General features: G+C 40.2%; 1 long non-coding RNA gene across 1 annotated transcript in view; it reads right to left on the reverse strand.

The window, feature by feature from the left end:
* Positions 1–2,522: 2,522 nt before the first annotated feature.
* The window catches only part of LOC139827940 (uncharacterized), a 34,021-nt gene continuing 21,796 nt past the window's right edge, over positions 2,523–14,747 (reverse strand). The window contains exon 3 of the long non-coding RNA XR_011739080.1: positions 2,523–3,397. This is a non-coding gene — a long non-coding RNA (uncharacterized lncRNA). The remainder of the gene's footprint in view (positions 3,398–14,747) is intronic.

Genomic DNA, 14,747 nt, shown 5'->3' on the forward strand with positions numbered 1-14,747 from the left:
ACAAGGGAAATCATGACTCTGACTCCAGTTCTCTCTTTGAAATAATATCTGATTTGCCCATCAGCAAAGGACGTGGTCCAAGATATCTACAGATTGTTAATAGTTCTTTTTTTTCCAGCAGAATTTTAAAAGATGAAAGTACACCTTGCCTAACGTGTTTTATTTCAAATATCTGCTTATAGATCAATTATAAAAAAATAAAAAAAAATAAAAAGTTCCTCCAGATGTGTCAATCAATAGCCAACTAATCACTGACAGAAGGGAATCCCCATAAGGCACAATTAAATTCTGCAGCAAGAAAAATCCATGTACACCAGCTTTCTCACCACTGTCAAAGGTGATATTCTGGAGGATACATGATACAAATTGAATGATGACTAAATGTAGAAAAAATTCATAACTGATTACTGGAACAATACTTTACAATCCTTGATTAGAATCCTCCCGTTATCGTTGGAATTATAGTAGTTTGCTGTAAACTGACTCCTTTTTTTTCTAGAAAATGCTTCTGTATTCTGCCTGCATTGGTTCATCGTAAAATAAATTTGTGTCATATATGAGACAAGCTGCAAATGGAAACAGCGTTTTGCTCAGTGGTGGTTGCTGCAGGTAGATTTGTGTGCATGGGCTGGAAGTGCCAACCCCTGCATTGAAGCGGGTGCCTGTAGTTTCGGGAATTTGCCGAGGTTTCCCCCACCCTGCACCCACAGGAGGTACCGCTGGGCAGAGGGGCTGCTGGGACCCCATGCTGCCTGGTAGGTCCCTCATCCCTTTGTTCCTGAACAAAGAAGTCTCAAGGTAATAAACAACACAGATCTTTTCTCAGTTATCAACATTGATTTCAAAACCTGTCTGTGCTACTGAGCAAGTGCTGTATGAATTGCTTCCACCAAAGTTCTTTCTTTTTATTGTCCACCAACACTAGTCACTCTTTTCCTATAGGGTTTGCAAAGGCGTTGAGTGGTATCCTCAATATGTCTTGATTCCTTTCTGTTTTCCAAGTTGGTGTATTTCCTTAAAGCCTTGCTGATATAACTTGATAGGCCTCCCCTTAAAAAACAAACAAAGAAACAAACAAGCAAACAAAAACAAACAAACAAACCACAAACCATCAGTGATCCTCATATGCCCTGTGGACTCTCTGCTTTGCACATGTTAGACTGCAGAGCAGCACCCTGCTCTCCTGCTCTTGCACTCTGTTCTCCCCAGCATCACTTCAGTGCCAGCGGGGCAGTTGCATTTTTATTCTTTTACACAGATTTCTCCTCCGTTTGTCTGCTAATTTGACATCCATGTCTTGCTTTCACATTTAAAGTTAATCCTGTTGAGCCAAATTTCATCTTGGATTCTGAGCTTCTTGGAAATGCTGCATCACAGAAACGAAAAGCCCTGTTATACTTACTGCTAGATCCACATTAACTAGTATTTTTGAGCCTGAAAACATATCTGTAAGCTTCTGCTGCATTATGCCACATGTCCACTCCAGACAACAGATACTTTACTCATCATAACCTGCAGACCACCTCTCTATCCTTGTTCAACGAATGACTGGCAAAACTGGTTTTCTTTCTGTTCTCTGAAGAATATAATTTTGTTTTTTTTATTATGAAATATGTAATTCCGATGATGAGAGAAAAATTTGCCTTTATTAATATTGATAACCTTTTCTCTCTCCTTGGGCAAACTTGATTTTCCTAATTAACAACATGTTGTCAGTGTTACACTGGAACATGTGAACTGTGAAGTGTTTTATAGAATTGGCTCTTATGTGTATCAAGTGCTTTCCAAAATACTAGAACTTGGCATTAGAATCTGGAAAAAAAAACTATTTGGTAATACAGGCTGTAAGGATAACATGAAATCAATGTCTGTACTGTGAATGGAGAGGAACGGGAGTATCGCATTTTTTTTATGTAGTAGAATACCAGAGATTATTTAAGCATGAATTTCACTGGCATATTTACTATCATTTATTAAGTGAAAAAATTTGGAACAACACTGAACTTATGCAAATGCATCCATTTCCACATGTTCAGTTATTGTAAATTAAGAAAGCATAGATAAGATTAAACAAGCCAAGAGCTTACCATGAAGTTTTGTGTATATTCATATGTGAAATATGGCATGTAAAAGGAAAGGTTTCAAAATACTGAGATGCGTCAGAAGGTAAAATGTTCATCTTCCTTCTACTGAATTGAGGTCGGTCTTGGCTTTATTTAAATCAATGGAAAAATTTCCAGGATTTAACCTTGTGGGTGTATCCAGTAGGTTCTTGTAATTACTGAAATATATTTGTAAGCCAGTAAACCAGTCAGTATTAAATTTCTATGCTAGTTAACCAGCAAGCAACATGCTTTACTCTTTCTTTGGTGCAAATACCAGACAAAACTTGCAGTACATTAGCTCATATGGCATATGAAGAAGAGAGATGTATCCTGGAGTATACAAAGCAGTGTGTATTGCTCCACCTCCTGAGCAGGAGGGCTGAAAGAATTATCTTTGGGTGGGATTAAGCACTTGTAATTAGAGTTACCCTGATCCTTGGAGCTGTTCATACAATCTGACACCTTCAGTAATGTTTATTCTGCAATGATTTTCCCTCTGTCCAGGATGAGTTAAGAGACAGATAGTTTTATCCACCTTGCAGACACTGATGCATGCTTATTTGTATTTGTTCTTTTATTCGTTTCCCCTCCTGGTTCCCCTTGGGACAGCCAGCTATATCTACATGCACTTTTTCCTTAACAGGTTTCGGATGTGTCAGTTTCCTTCTGTGGCTGTCACTCAGGCTCATTGATTTCTCCAGTGCTGAAGTGTCGACTGCTTGTTCAAAAGCCAAACAAAATGGGGTGATTATGTTCAGTCCTTGAGCCATGCTTTGAGCTGAAGAGAGAGCTATTGGACGTTCAGAGAGCTCCTTGTATCACCTCTGTCTATCAGTTACATGGACCATGTAAGTTCTTGGGCTCCACATCCTCACCTTGTTTCTTCTGAATAAAACATTTAAGAAATTCTCTGTCCTTGTTTAAGAGTGTGAGAATGTTGTAATGTCAAGCTTAGATTTATTTATGGCCAGCGAAGACAGGTAAAAACCATTATTAAAGATGGGAAACCCAGGACCCCAGATAAAAACCCATGAAAGTCTGTAGGGTGGGTTCTCATTGACCACAGCAACGGTGGGAAAGGTGCTTCCTTTGGATTCAGGCAGGAGTCGGAAACTGAAACGAGAGGACTTGGCTGCTGTCACAACAGGTTTGGCTCGTTGATTTCCCTTGTATAGCCAGAGAATCCAGCAGCCTGTGTTTACCTGGAGAGCTCTTCAATAATGCATGGTCATCTGAGGCACGTATTATAAATCCAGCAGATTTATAAATCCTCCAGGAGAGGACTGTCCCATCTGTCAGGGGAAAAGAGGTTGAAATAGCAGAGATAGGGGCTGCTTTAAAATCCAGGTTGGCTCAGAAACCTCTTCTGTGAGGGTTTCCCAGAGTGCCATTACCATTACAGCAATCATTCTGTTTTGTAACCATTGACACCCCCCAAAGAAGACAAACAAAACAAAATAAAACATGAAAATCTAAATTTTCATAAAAAGGAGCATAATTTGTTTATAGCAGTCCATAAAATTCCATAATTAACAGAATGGAAGCTGAAAGAATGCAAAAAAAAAAAAACAAACGCTTTTTTCAGGTCATTTCTGAATATGTTTTGTCTGTTCTGGCTGGCTTTGTAAGGCAGGGACATGGCATATGCTCTGTAACTGCAGAGGAGAATGTCACCTCAGTCAGCCCAGGCAGCATAACTCTCCAACCAAGAACTGAAAAGTGTCATCTCAGGTAGAAGCTACTTCTTTAAATAATTTATTCTGTGTCAAAAAGATTGAATTAAAAGTAAAAGATGGAATTAAGCATTTAGGTATTCCATTTTTTCCATTGTTTCTCATTTCAGAGACAGCCATTGAAAAATGCTCAGGAATAGAAAATGAAAGATTTGTCTAAACATTGTACATTGTAATATTTTTTGTTGGACTAGATGATCTCCAAAGGTCCCTTCCAATCCTAACTATTCTATGATTCTGTAATGATGTTATTTATAGCTCCATCATGCATACTTCACTTTTACCTCTCTGTTCATCGAGTGTTAAGCATACTGGAGCTACTGATGCACAACTGGTGGCTCTGAAGGATTTTCTTCCAGCTACATATATTTTTGCTAACAAAGAAACATGTGCATACCTGTAAATATAATAATTTTAAACCTGAAAATTATGTTTGTTCCACAAAGGCACAAGTGTCTTCACTTTTCAATTTGAAACATACAGAAGTTCCCTATGGCTTATTTCACTTCTGTTCTCTCATTTTTGGCCATAATTTACGTACATGGGTGTATCCATATGTGTGTGTTACAGAGAGAGAGAGGGAGAATGAAAAGGAAGGGGCTCTTCAAGGTAGAAATGTGGAAAAAAAGAGTTAGAACAAATACGTATATATATGGTTCCACTTAAAACTGCCCCCCCCTTTTTTTTTAGATTTGGTAAGAAAATTCGACTCCACCTTAACTAAAAGAGGATGAAGCAGACCTACATAGATGTGTACTCTGTGCATGTAGACATAACTGTTGTCATTGTAACTCAAGTCGGAATTACAGTTGGGCTCCTCTGCATGTGGAGATCTTTTGTTTGCCTTGATATTTCTTAGCAACGAGTTTCATTGAGCATTCATACAAAATCACGAGCAAATTTTGATTTCAATGGGAATTCCATAGTCATGAGATGAGAAATAAGGCAAGAAGATTGCTCTACCGAAACCGCAGGGATGGTGAAGGAAATTAATTCAGCAGTACAAGGGTTGCCTTGCTCTGGGTGGTCTGTGTGTTCGCAGATGGCACACAACGTAAGCTATTCCATCAAAAAGTTAACACATACTCTCACAAATATCATTTTTCCAGTTCTGGAGAGGCCCATCAGGGAGAGAGGGTTGAACTGCTGTTCCTATAATTGCTCTCTTGGTGGAAACTTCCCTCAGAGGTGTTAATTACTGGTCAGTATTGACCCAGACTACGACACAAAAGGGCACAGATTTAATGTACCTCCACAAATACCTCGGTTCATCCAATCTGTAAGAATGTAGGACATGCCATAACAGGTTCTATCTGCCACATGTTTGGCAAAAAAAGCTTCTGAAAACCAAATATAAACCGTTCTCTGCCTTCCACATAACAGAGGATCTAAAATGCTGAGTGGTGTAAAAGTCAACAAGAGGAATTACACTAGACATTAGGCAAGTGCAGGATATGGCCAAAAGAATGTGGTTGCAGTCTCTACTGTAGCATTGGAAAGAATAATTATTGATAGAAGTGACAGATCTGAGATATTTTTGCTTGGCTTGCTGGTCTCTCATACTCTGCTTTTTAAATTTAAAATAAAGAGCTCTAGGGTAAGGATTACCTATCTGTGTGTCTGTATGTTAGAGGTATTTGTACATTAAACACTTTTTTCTCTGTTCTAGGTAGATCTTCTTTGAACTAATGGCTTCATCTTGTGCCAGTAACATATGAAAAATTTGATAGACATAGGAGAATTCAAATAAAAGTTTTCATTTAAACCTAATTATAAATATTTTAAAGTGACAAGATACCACGATATTCCTCACTATAGTCATTGCTGAGAAATATTTTTACTCCTCTGGCCCTGCATGACTCCCGATATTCACCAAGGTGCCCTAGTCACACACATACCAGAGGAGGAGAAAAAAATCTCAAAGGATATCTGTGGCATCCATATTAACACCTTCAGAAACATAACCTTGTTTTATCTACAGATGTAGGTAGCTTTGCTGAATCTCCATCAACTCTACTCAGAGCGGAAGGATAACAGATTCCTGATATTTTTTTCTGTAACAGAGTTAAATAGATTTTTGTTTGCAGACGTCAATGGCTTTTAAACAATGGCACCGTTGTGAAGGCCTGCCCTCCACACCGCAGCTGCCTGGAGTGGCTTTCCTTTCGAGGAAACCGCTTCCAATTATCTTTCCCCTTAATAAGCATTCCTGACTTCTGAGAAGTTGTAAGCTAGAGGCTGAGGTAACCCTTGTATTGTTATGACAGCACAACTGTGTATTGATGTCAAGCTTGTAGGTCCCTTATCAGTTGTCTGCCTTGGCCTATTCAGTCCAGGACAAACATCGTTGAGGCGACTTCATTTACAGAAGTCCCTGTAGGGCTCAGAAATCCCAGATGCTATCAGGGAGTATCAATAGGCAGGGGTATAACATAACAAACTGAAACCTCATAGCCCCATGTGCACCAAGGGTGCTTTTGTAACACCAAGACCTGCATTTCCCTCTCCACAACACTGCAGGACCTGACAGCGATGGGGACCCTTTGCTGACATGTCATGGACTACAGTTCTCTGCAGCAGTGGTGCTGGTAGCTGGTGTGGGCTTTCTCCACAGGACATTGAGAAAGAAAAATATCCACTTTGGTACAACTTCCCCCTTGTTCTTGGAGTGCCCCTAACTAAAATACTGCTCCTATTGCAGAATACATTTCCAAACTTAAACCATGGTTGGACACCACAGCAAAGCTGAGTGCCAATTCAATGGCTAAGGTCAGTTCAGCGAGCCCTCATTGGTTATGGTTCTGTATCTAGCACACAGACACCACTCTACAAATATGACTATGAAGAATACTACACTGAAAAGAATGCTTTTGCATTTCTCCAGAATATTTTTTTTCGTTAGCAGTGAGAAAAAGAGGCTAAAGCTACCAATTGTTTTGTGAAATAATACTGAAATTTTATTTGGTCAGTTACTTTTAAAAAATGTTGATTATAGTCTTTTATAATGCTGCATAAAAATGCATTTCAAAATGAAAAGTGACTTTGAAAAAGAATTTCAGAATCCTACAATTTGAAAAAATGCCAAAAATGAATTATGACAACTTGAAAACAAGGTATTTATATTTTTTTTAAATCCTGAATACAACACTGCTGAAACTAATCGTTTCAAATAGAAAAAAAAATGACATGAATGACATAGAGGTGTCCTCTGTTCCTGACAGAGAGCTAAAAGCTGTTTTTCTTTTTTTCTCACTGCTGTTAGGTGCATGAATTTACATACATCACACTATGTACTATGCTGGGTTTATAAGGCTGATAAAAATGATGTATGAGGGTCACATTACATTTTGAAAAGATTGTGTGTGGAAAAAGCATACGGAAGGAGAAAGAGACAAAAAGGAAGTCATTATCTGTGAAAACAGGCCCAGATTTGACAAACAAAGCTCAGCCCAGAAAAAAAAAAGAATATACTTCTGCCTATACAGTAGCATGTGGCTTAATGGGGCTCATGTGGGCATTAGGCTGGCTTGGCAATGAACACAGCCAGAAGATTGAAATTGGAGCAAAACATGAGGCAGATATAAATCTACTTCAAAAATAGAGTTGAAAGAAATACTAAAGAAAGAAGTGTTTGTTACATACAGAATTAAAAACTCGCGCTGGGGAAGTATTCCCTTTTATCGCTGGTATGTGTTACTCTACACTCAGAAGTGTTTCAGAAGGCTTGAAAACACCCAGAATTGCATGTAAAAATCAAATATTCCATCTCAAGTGAGACACAAAAAAGCAGCGAATTTGCTGCATAGTTTAACATCAGCTATTCACTCGGATATCACACAGGTTTTCTTTACGGTCATTGCTGAGCTTGGATGTGCGAGCTGGAGTACTTAAATGCACACCCAGCGTGCAGTCAAGTGGGGATGTTCATTGCTTCCCACCCCTCTGAGGAGCTGAGTGGTCCTCAGGAGCTTGCTAAAAGACAGCCTGAAGTCAGCCCTGATTTTTTATACCCTCTCAGTGGGACACTGGGGATGAGCGTTTGCATGTGTTCCTGTGCGGGTGGGAGAGGGAACACACGTGCGGTTTCTGATGCCGTAACGCAGTGATACCGTCCAGTGCTCCCCTGGCAATTTTTCGGCTGTGAACAATAGTGCTTTATGCATGCAAGCCCTGACGTGGGACATGGGAGAGGGAGCCAGCAGAGGAGAACAGCTGTGGCTCCCGCTGTGCAGCCCAGTTCCCCCATTCCCTGCAAGATATTGAAGCCCCCAAATCCACAGTAAATGTGGCCAGATGAGAGGACAAGCGGGACGAGGGCGAGAGCCCTGGTGCCAAAACACCATGCTTTTCCTTGGTGTCCTGGGAGGAGCAAAACAGAAGCAGAGGTGGGTGGGTTTTGCTTGTGCACCTCACCAAAAGCGTATTAAGCTGAAAAAATGGGGCTGCTTGTTCACTCCAGTATGTTGGCATTGGCTGCCACCTTTGTCCTTCCTGACACCTTGTGCTATTCAGATATGTCCATAGCAAAGTGAGGTGCTTTGCGAGCACATAAAAGTACAAGTGCCCTGCAGTCCTGTTTGCCTTTACTTTACTGGCTATAATCAGCAAGTGACAGCTGCATTTAAATGTAAATCAATAGGGCTTTTCTTTAGATAGTCACAGCTGGCATATTTTTCTCCTCTAGGCCTTTTGGTACAAAGAAATTGTGGCACTACCTGTACACTAGTGAATGCCTGCAATCAGGCCATCTAGAAGAAAGACAACATGTGCTAAAAGGACATGTCCCAGCAAAAACCTCCAGAAGGTCTCATTTGCCTTGCAGACACACAGCTCCAGCACAAACCTCATGTTAAACATGAAGATCCAGCTTCTCTTGTTGTTTTATATAATTTGTGTGTCTTGGCTCTTCTGTAAACTTTAGAAACTGCAATGAAAGGTGTTGCAAAATGTCTGTACTTCCCCTCTTCAATGGGAGTTTGCAAGAAGGAACACGACTGCCTGCCCTTGTGGTTGCGGTGCTGCCTGGCAGGTGGAGGCTTGTGCCCTGCTCTGTCTCACGGGCTCTACATGGCTCAGTCTCCAGACCGAGGCATTTTCTATTCTCTTTTGAGAAATGTAACAGCTACCACAGGAGCTGTGAAAGCAGTTTGCATGGAAAGATGCTGAGGACTATCCTTTTGGTAGGACTACCTAGCCTGCCTCTTGCAGCCCTGCGCTCCTCTGGAGCTCCCTCCCCAGCCATGCATCCCCGATATCCCATCTGAGTCTGCTCTGCTGGAGTCACTCGCATGGGGCATGGCTGAACCTGCCTCTCTTGTTAGAAACAACGAATGAAAGGGCAAGATATAGGAGACACAGCAAGCTCAGGCATACATGGCAAAGAATATCTGCAAGTATAAATAGGGAGGTGTGAAATCTGTCTCAGCCTGAAAAAAAAATCCCAAAGAACAGCCCTCATAAACATGCATTATTCCCTTCTTTGCAGTAAATGTTTTTTTCAGATGCCACTTAACTGTCACAATTTCGCTCCTTTTTATGCAGAAAATATATATATATATATATATTTTTTTTTTTTTTTAATGTATCCAGCATATCAGCAGCTCCCAGCTGCAATTCCCTGATGTCCGTGTTGGCTGCTGGGGGCAGGTCCAGGATAGAGGGAACTGAGCACCACTGATTCAATTAGCCTCCTGTGACTCACAGCTCAGAGAAGTGCCAGGAATTGATGGGCTTGGGAAAGCACTTATTTTTTCTAATCAGGAAGGAGCAAATCCCAGGAAGCCCAGCAGAGCATATGAACATCAAAGAGTCCAAGAAAGCTGGGCTGGCCAAATCCCAGTACTGTGAAGGCAAGCCCAAGCAGCCTAGCAGGACTCAGTGGAACCAAGAAAACCTCATGATGTTTTCAACATCTGCATAATCCAGGAAGACAATAAATTGTCACCTAGTTGCAGAGAGCTGATGTTAAAGATGAGGTCTGGGAAGTTATTGGCAAGCTTAGAGCTTTCCAGTTTACTTCTATTTGTTTGTTTGGTTGGTTTGGTTTGTTGTTTGTTTGGTTTGGTTTGGTTCGGTTTTTTGTTTGTGTTTGTGTTGTTGTTGTTGTTTGTTTTTTTTTGTTTTTGTTTTTAAGTATGTGGCTCCAAATAATGAAGGAACACATAAAAAATGAAAGTATCTGAATAAATATAGCTCCTATTTTAACACAGCTGTTTTGTTTTGCAAATCATAAACAAAATGATCGTTTATCTGCCATCAGTGTAATGTTTTATAGAACTGCTAGTAGATTATATTATTTCCAGGCTAAGGATGTTTTTTGTTTGTCTATCAACAAAAATATCTGCTATTGTAACAGAAACTATAGATCTTGTATTCATGCTGCAGAAGACAAGATAATGAAGAAGCCATTATCAGAAGCCATAATTTCTCTAACTACAGCTATTCTGTCATAATTCAGGTCACCAGCTTCTGCATTTCTCCCAAAAAAGAAAAATCAGCTGTCCTAGGCCTGAGAAAGAAGTGTTTGCTTCTAGACTCGCATATGGAAGAAGGAAAAAAAGAAGAAGCAGCCTGATAAATGAAGATGAGCAGCATAGGAAAATGAATACTGATGTATATATTACAGAACCAGAAGTCTGATGAGTTGGTGATAAATTTCTTTCTTCCCTGGTGTTTTAAATGATGTCAAGATTAGGAGAGACAACATTAAGTCAAAACAAAAATGTGAGCTCACAAGTGGTCTACCTCACCCTCTAACTTGGACATTAGCTGGTTGAGAAGGGGACAGCCATAGAGAAGTCAGAATCTCCGACTATTCACATCAGCTAAAAAATTGCTTCACTACCATTAAACACTATCATCATTTTATTTTTATTACTTCAACTCAAATGGTGAACAGATAAAGAAAGACTTGTATGAGTGGTTTACTTTTACCACCTCCTTCCAAAAAAACCTCCAAACAGTAAAGTCAGCACCAGCAACGATTCCACTAGAAGCACTGCAATTTCAGGGCATTCATTTTCCCCGGGTTTTCTGATAGCTTGCTTTGTGATCAGCAAGAGGTAAATCTGAGTTTATCTGTGATAATGAATGAATCCGAGAAAACAAGTAAATATAATAAACCAAATAGAATTGAACAGTAAACCTGTCTCACTGAGGAAGAAGGAAGCAGTTGTGAAAGAAAAAGTGTTCATTTCCCTTGGGTTCAAATTGATCGTTTTCTGGTTAAGAGGTGGAATACATTCCTTTTTGTTTGTTCTCATCAGGATTAAAGAAGAATTAGGACTGTGGAAAGAAGACCTATTAATCTTGAGGTAATATCTGTCTTCAAATAACTACAGTATGAAATTGCAGAGCATAAAAATAAGATGACCGTAAACCAGAACTAAGGTGAGAACAGTTCTGCTCAGTGACATTAGTGTTAAAATGACACCCAGCCGGGTAGATGTTTCCTCTCCATCTTCCGCTCCCCAGAGGACTCAGATCTAGAAATCTCCACCCATAGCTCTGCTTTTTGACTGGCTGTTACCCTAGTAAACCCCTACCACAGTCTGTAGGTGACAGGTCTCACTCACAGATATTTTCATTGACAGCACTGCAAACATAGGCCAAATATCTGTAAGTCTAAAGGAAGCTTTAAAGCTGATTTTTGTTGTAGTAGTTATGTTTAGGGGAAACATTCAGTTATTCTTATATACTTTACAAAGATTATCAGTATATTTCATGTCCATAACTGTATTTTAACTATTGTGAGGGTGAGCAGATTTCCAAATGGAAAATGCAGTGGTCTTGGCTTCATTCAAAATCTAGAGGGAAGGCTTGCTGGCACTTGTGTAACTTGTGTGTCATCTGATTTGTTGCACGCTCAGTTACACACTGAAGTTCAATTCCTTGGATGACTCCAAATGCAGCAGTTTGTGTTTGATGTATTTTGACAAAAATAAAACGTGCTATAAATAAATGATACCTGTACATCTCCATGGATGAAAACCATGCTGAAACATGCTGAAAGGGGGGAGAAGAGCTCCGTGTACAGTTTAGTTTGTGCAGAACCCATGAGCCTCTCCCCAGCATGGCATGTACTGCAGGGTCCTCCAGCAGCCACCACACCCGCACCCCAGAGGGGACACGCGCCACAGGCTTTGATGGTCTTCCAGAAATCACTCTCCACCCAACAGGCATCCGAGTCAGCATCTTACATGAGTCTGATGCTGTATCAGGTTCTAGTAGCATGCTACCGATATACCCTATTATTTATTATGTGAAACAAACAAAAGCCAGGACTGTAAACTGAGAGAGTGGGGTAAGGAGCAGAGGTGAGTGGAAGAAAATACTCTTCAAAAGGCTCTTAGATGTTGCTAGATTTATTAACTTATTCCCTAAGTTTTCCTGCCAAAATAATATTTGGCTAAAGAGGATTGTTCTTTAAAAGGTTACTGAATGAGCACAACATGGCAATATCAGTTTTGAAAAGACTTTTGAAGAGCAGCCCACTACTTTTTCAGTTGTGTTGCCATGGCTTTCTTGTTTATTTTCTGCCGCCAGGCTGCATTTGATTTGTTTGCTTTGGGTCGTTCAGTTTATGACATAATAATTAATATTGTTTGCTAGCAAAACACATTATCAGGAGGAAGTGTGATCAAAAAGCTGGGACAATATTAGGAGCCTGAAGAACAGCATCTTCTTCCTTGCAGAGACAGTAATAAAGCCTGACCATGTCACCTCTTTTTACCACTGTTCCACCATCTGATTTATCTGCTTGTCTTTTCATGGAAGACCTCCTGGAGATGGTGAACAAGACCTACACTGGGACCCAGCTTCAACTGGAGTTTCAAAGGGTTGCTGTTGTTACTTCTCTTGATGCAATCCTGGCAGCATCTTTGTCCCAGTTTTAGAGGTGGACAGCAGAGTCACAGCTCAGATATCATGCAAAGGTAAAAATAAAAGTCCCGAAGTATAAGGAATGATGAATTAAATTACATGACTGCTTGGCCCAGAGACTGCTAATTAAGATGAGGCTGTTCAGACTGTTTAGCAAATTCAGGTATTTAGGAAATAAACCAAATGGAACAAGATGACTAAGGGTGAAGCAGCTCGCCAATGTGGAAGACTAGAGGAAATAGTAAGATCTATACTGAAGGTATGTACTGTTGAAGGTAAAGAGAAATAACAAAAATGGTCTCCTGATGATAACTAAAACCATGTTTTTAAAGATTTCAAATGGACAAGTTAAAAACAAACAAACAAAAATGCAAGGAAAGCCACTATAGCCTTAAAAAAAAAAAGGGGTGGGGGTGGGGGAGAAAAGCCTATAGAATTGCTGAAATTCAAGTTAAAGTGCAGCAACAGGAGTCCTAAATTCTCTAGAAACCACTACAATATTCCAGTATAATCTGGGAAGGAAAAAATTTCCTCCACAAGCAGAACAGAGATTAATTTGCTGGAGGAAGGCGATCCTACAATGTGCAAAGAGAATTAGACTCGCTTCAAGGAAGAGAAATCATGCACTTCTGCTTGTGGTAACAAAGTTAAACAGTGTTGACTAGCAGCCAGTCCTTTTCATAAGGTTAAAGACATTTTTGGAATGTCATGATGTCTCAGGAATAATTTTCAAGCAACATCTTATTTTTTCTATTATTTGATTTTTCAAAGTAGTATTAAAATTGTGAAAGTATTTTCATGTGTTAGATATGTATATGAAAAAAATAGTGAGAGAAAGGGAAAGGACAGATTTAAATTGTGCTAAGTGCTGCCAGCCAAAATGGAGGATCCTGTAGGTTCTAATTATTCTTGCTCTTGTCATTTCCAAAATAATTTTTATATAGACACAGAATGGTGACTGGCTTCTAAAGCCACATTAAAAAAAAAAGTCTAACAAAGAGCCAGGTAAATCCCAAGTCACCTGAAAAAGTAGTGGGGGGGGCTGCAAAAACATCACCTGTCCAACCTGGCGGTTGCAGATCTCACCCCTCCAGGCTGCTCGTCCCAATCACAATGTGCTGTGGTCAATAGATGCCCCACCTGTGGTTGTGTACCATGATCATCTGGGATTTCCTGATGTGTTTTTATGACTGAAATGTTGGATGTTTCAACCTTTACTAAGATGCCATCACCTTACTCTAGCTTTGTGGAAAACACTTAGGAGGGCACTTTCAATACCTAAAAATCTTTTGCTTAAATATAACATGTTAAGAATTAGGTAGCTCCTTCAATTTTTCTTTCCCATCTTCTTTTGGAAATATTTAACCCTTTTTTTTTTTTTTAAGATCCACTGAACAATGCAATGGATATAATAGGAGCTAGTAGATTTTTGACTGACATCTGCAATCCCGATCTAGTCTTTCACAGCAGGGAGAGCGTTTGGCACTTTTGGAACTGGCAAAGGCTGGCAAGTAAAATACAGAGTGTTTCAAAAAGACGGACGCAAAACACCTTGTGCTGTGATTTAAAATGGGGTTCGTCTTTTTGAAACACCCTGTACTACAGTCAGGGACTGACAGTGTTTGTGTTTCCCGCCAGACAGAGGGGAGAAAAGGGGGGAAAAGGGGTGGTTCTCCCTAGGAATTATCCTTCTGTTTCCTCTTTAAAAGCATCACTGTGTCTGCCCTGGTCCTCCTACCCCACATTTCCAGGACGTGAACTGGCTTATGAACACTTACACGGGGACCTTTTCCCATTGCTGCCCCTGCTCAGCACTGCTCGGCTTGCTCTTCAAGCCTTTTGTAGGGTCAGTCATGGGCGGCCAGCAGGATGACCGAGTGACTGCTCTCTTGCACCCACATCCCACCAGGCATCCTGTGTCCTTGGCGCCTGAGGCCATCCAGCTTTGTACACCAATTCTGCAACAGCAGAGTGCAGGCAAAGAATTTAACAGCTTGGATCTCTTCCCATGGATGGCATGAGGTAGTTT

Source organism: Patagioenas fasciata, chromosome 4, assembly GCF_037038585.1.
Source record: "Patagioenas fasciata isolate bPatFas1 chromosome 4, bPatFas1.hap1, whole genome shotgun sequence".
In the NCBI taxonomy this organism is placed as follows: Eukaryota; Metazoa; Chordata; class Aves; order Columbiformes; family Columbidae; genus Patagioenas; species Patagioenas fasciata.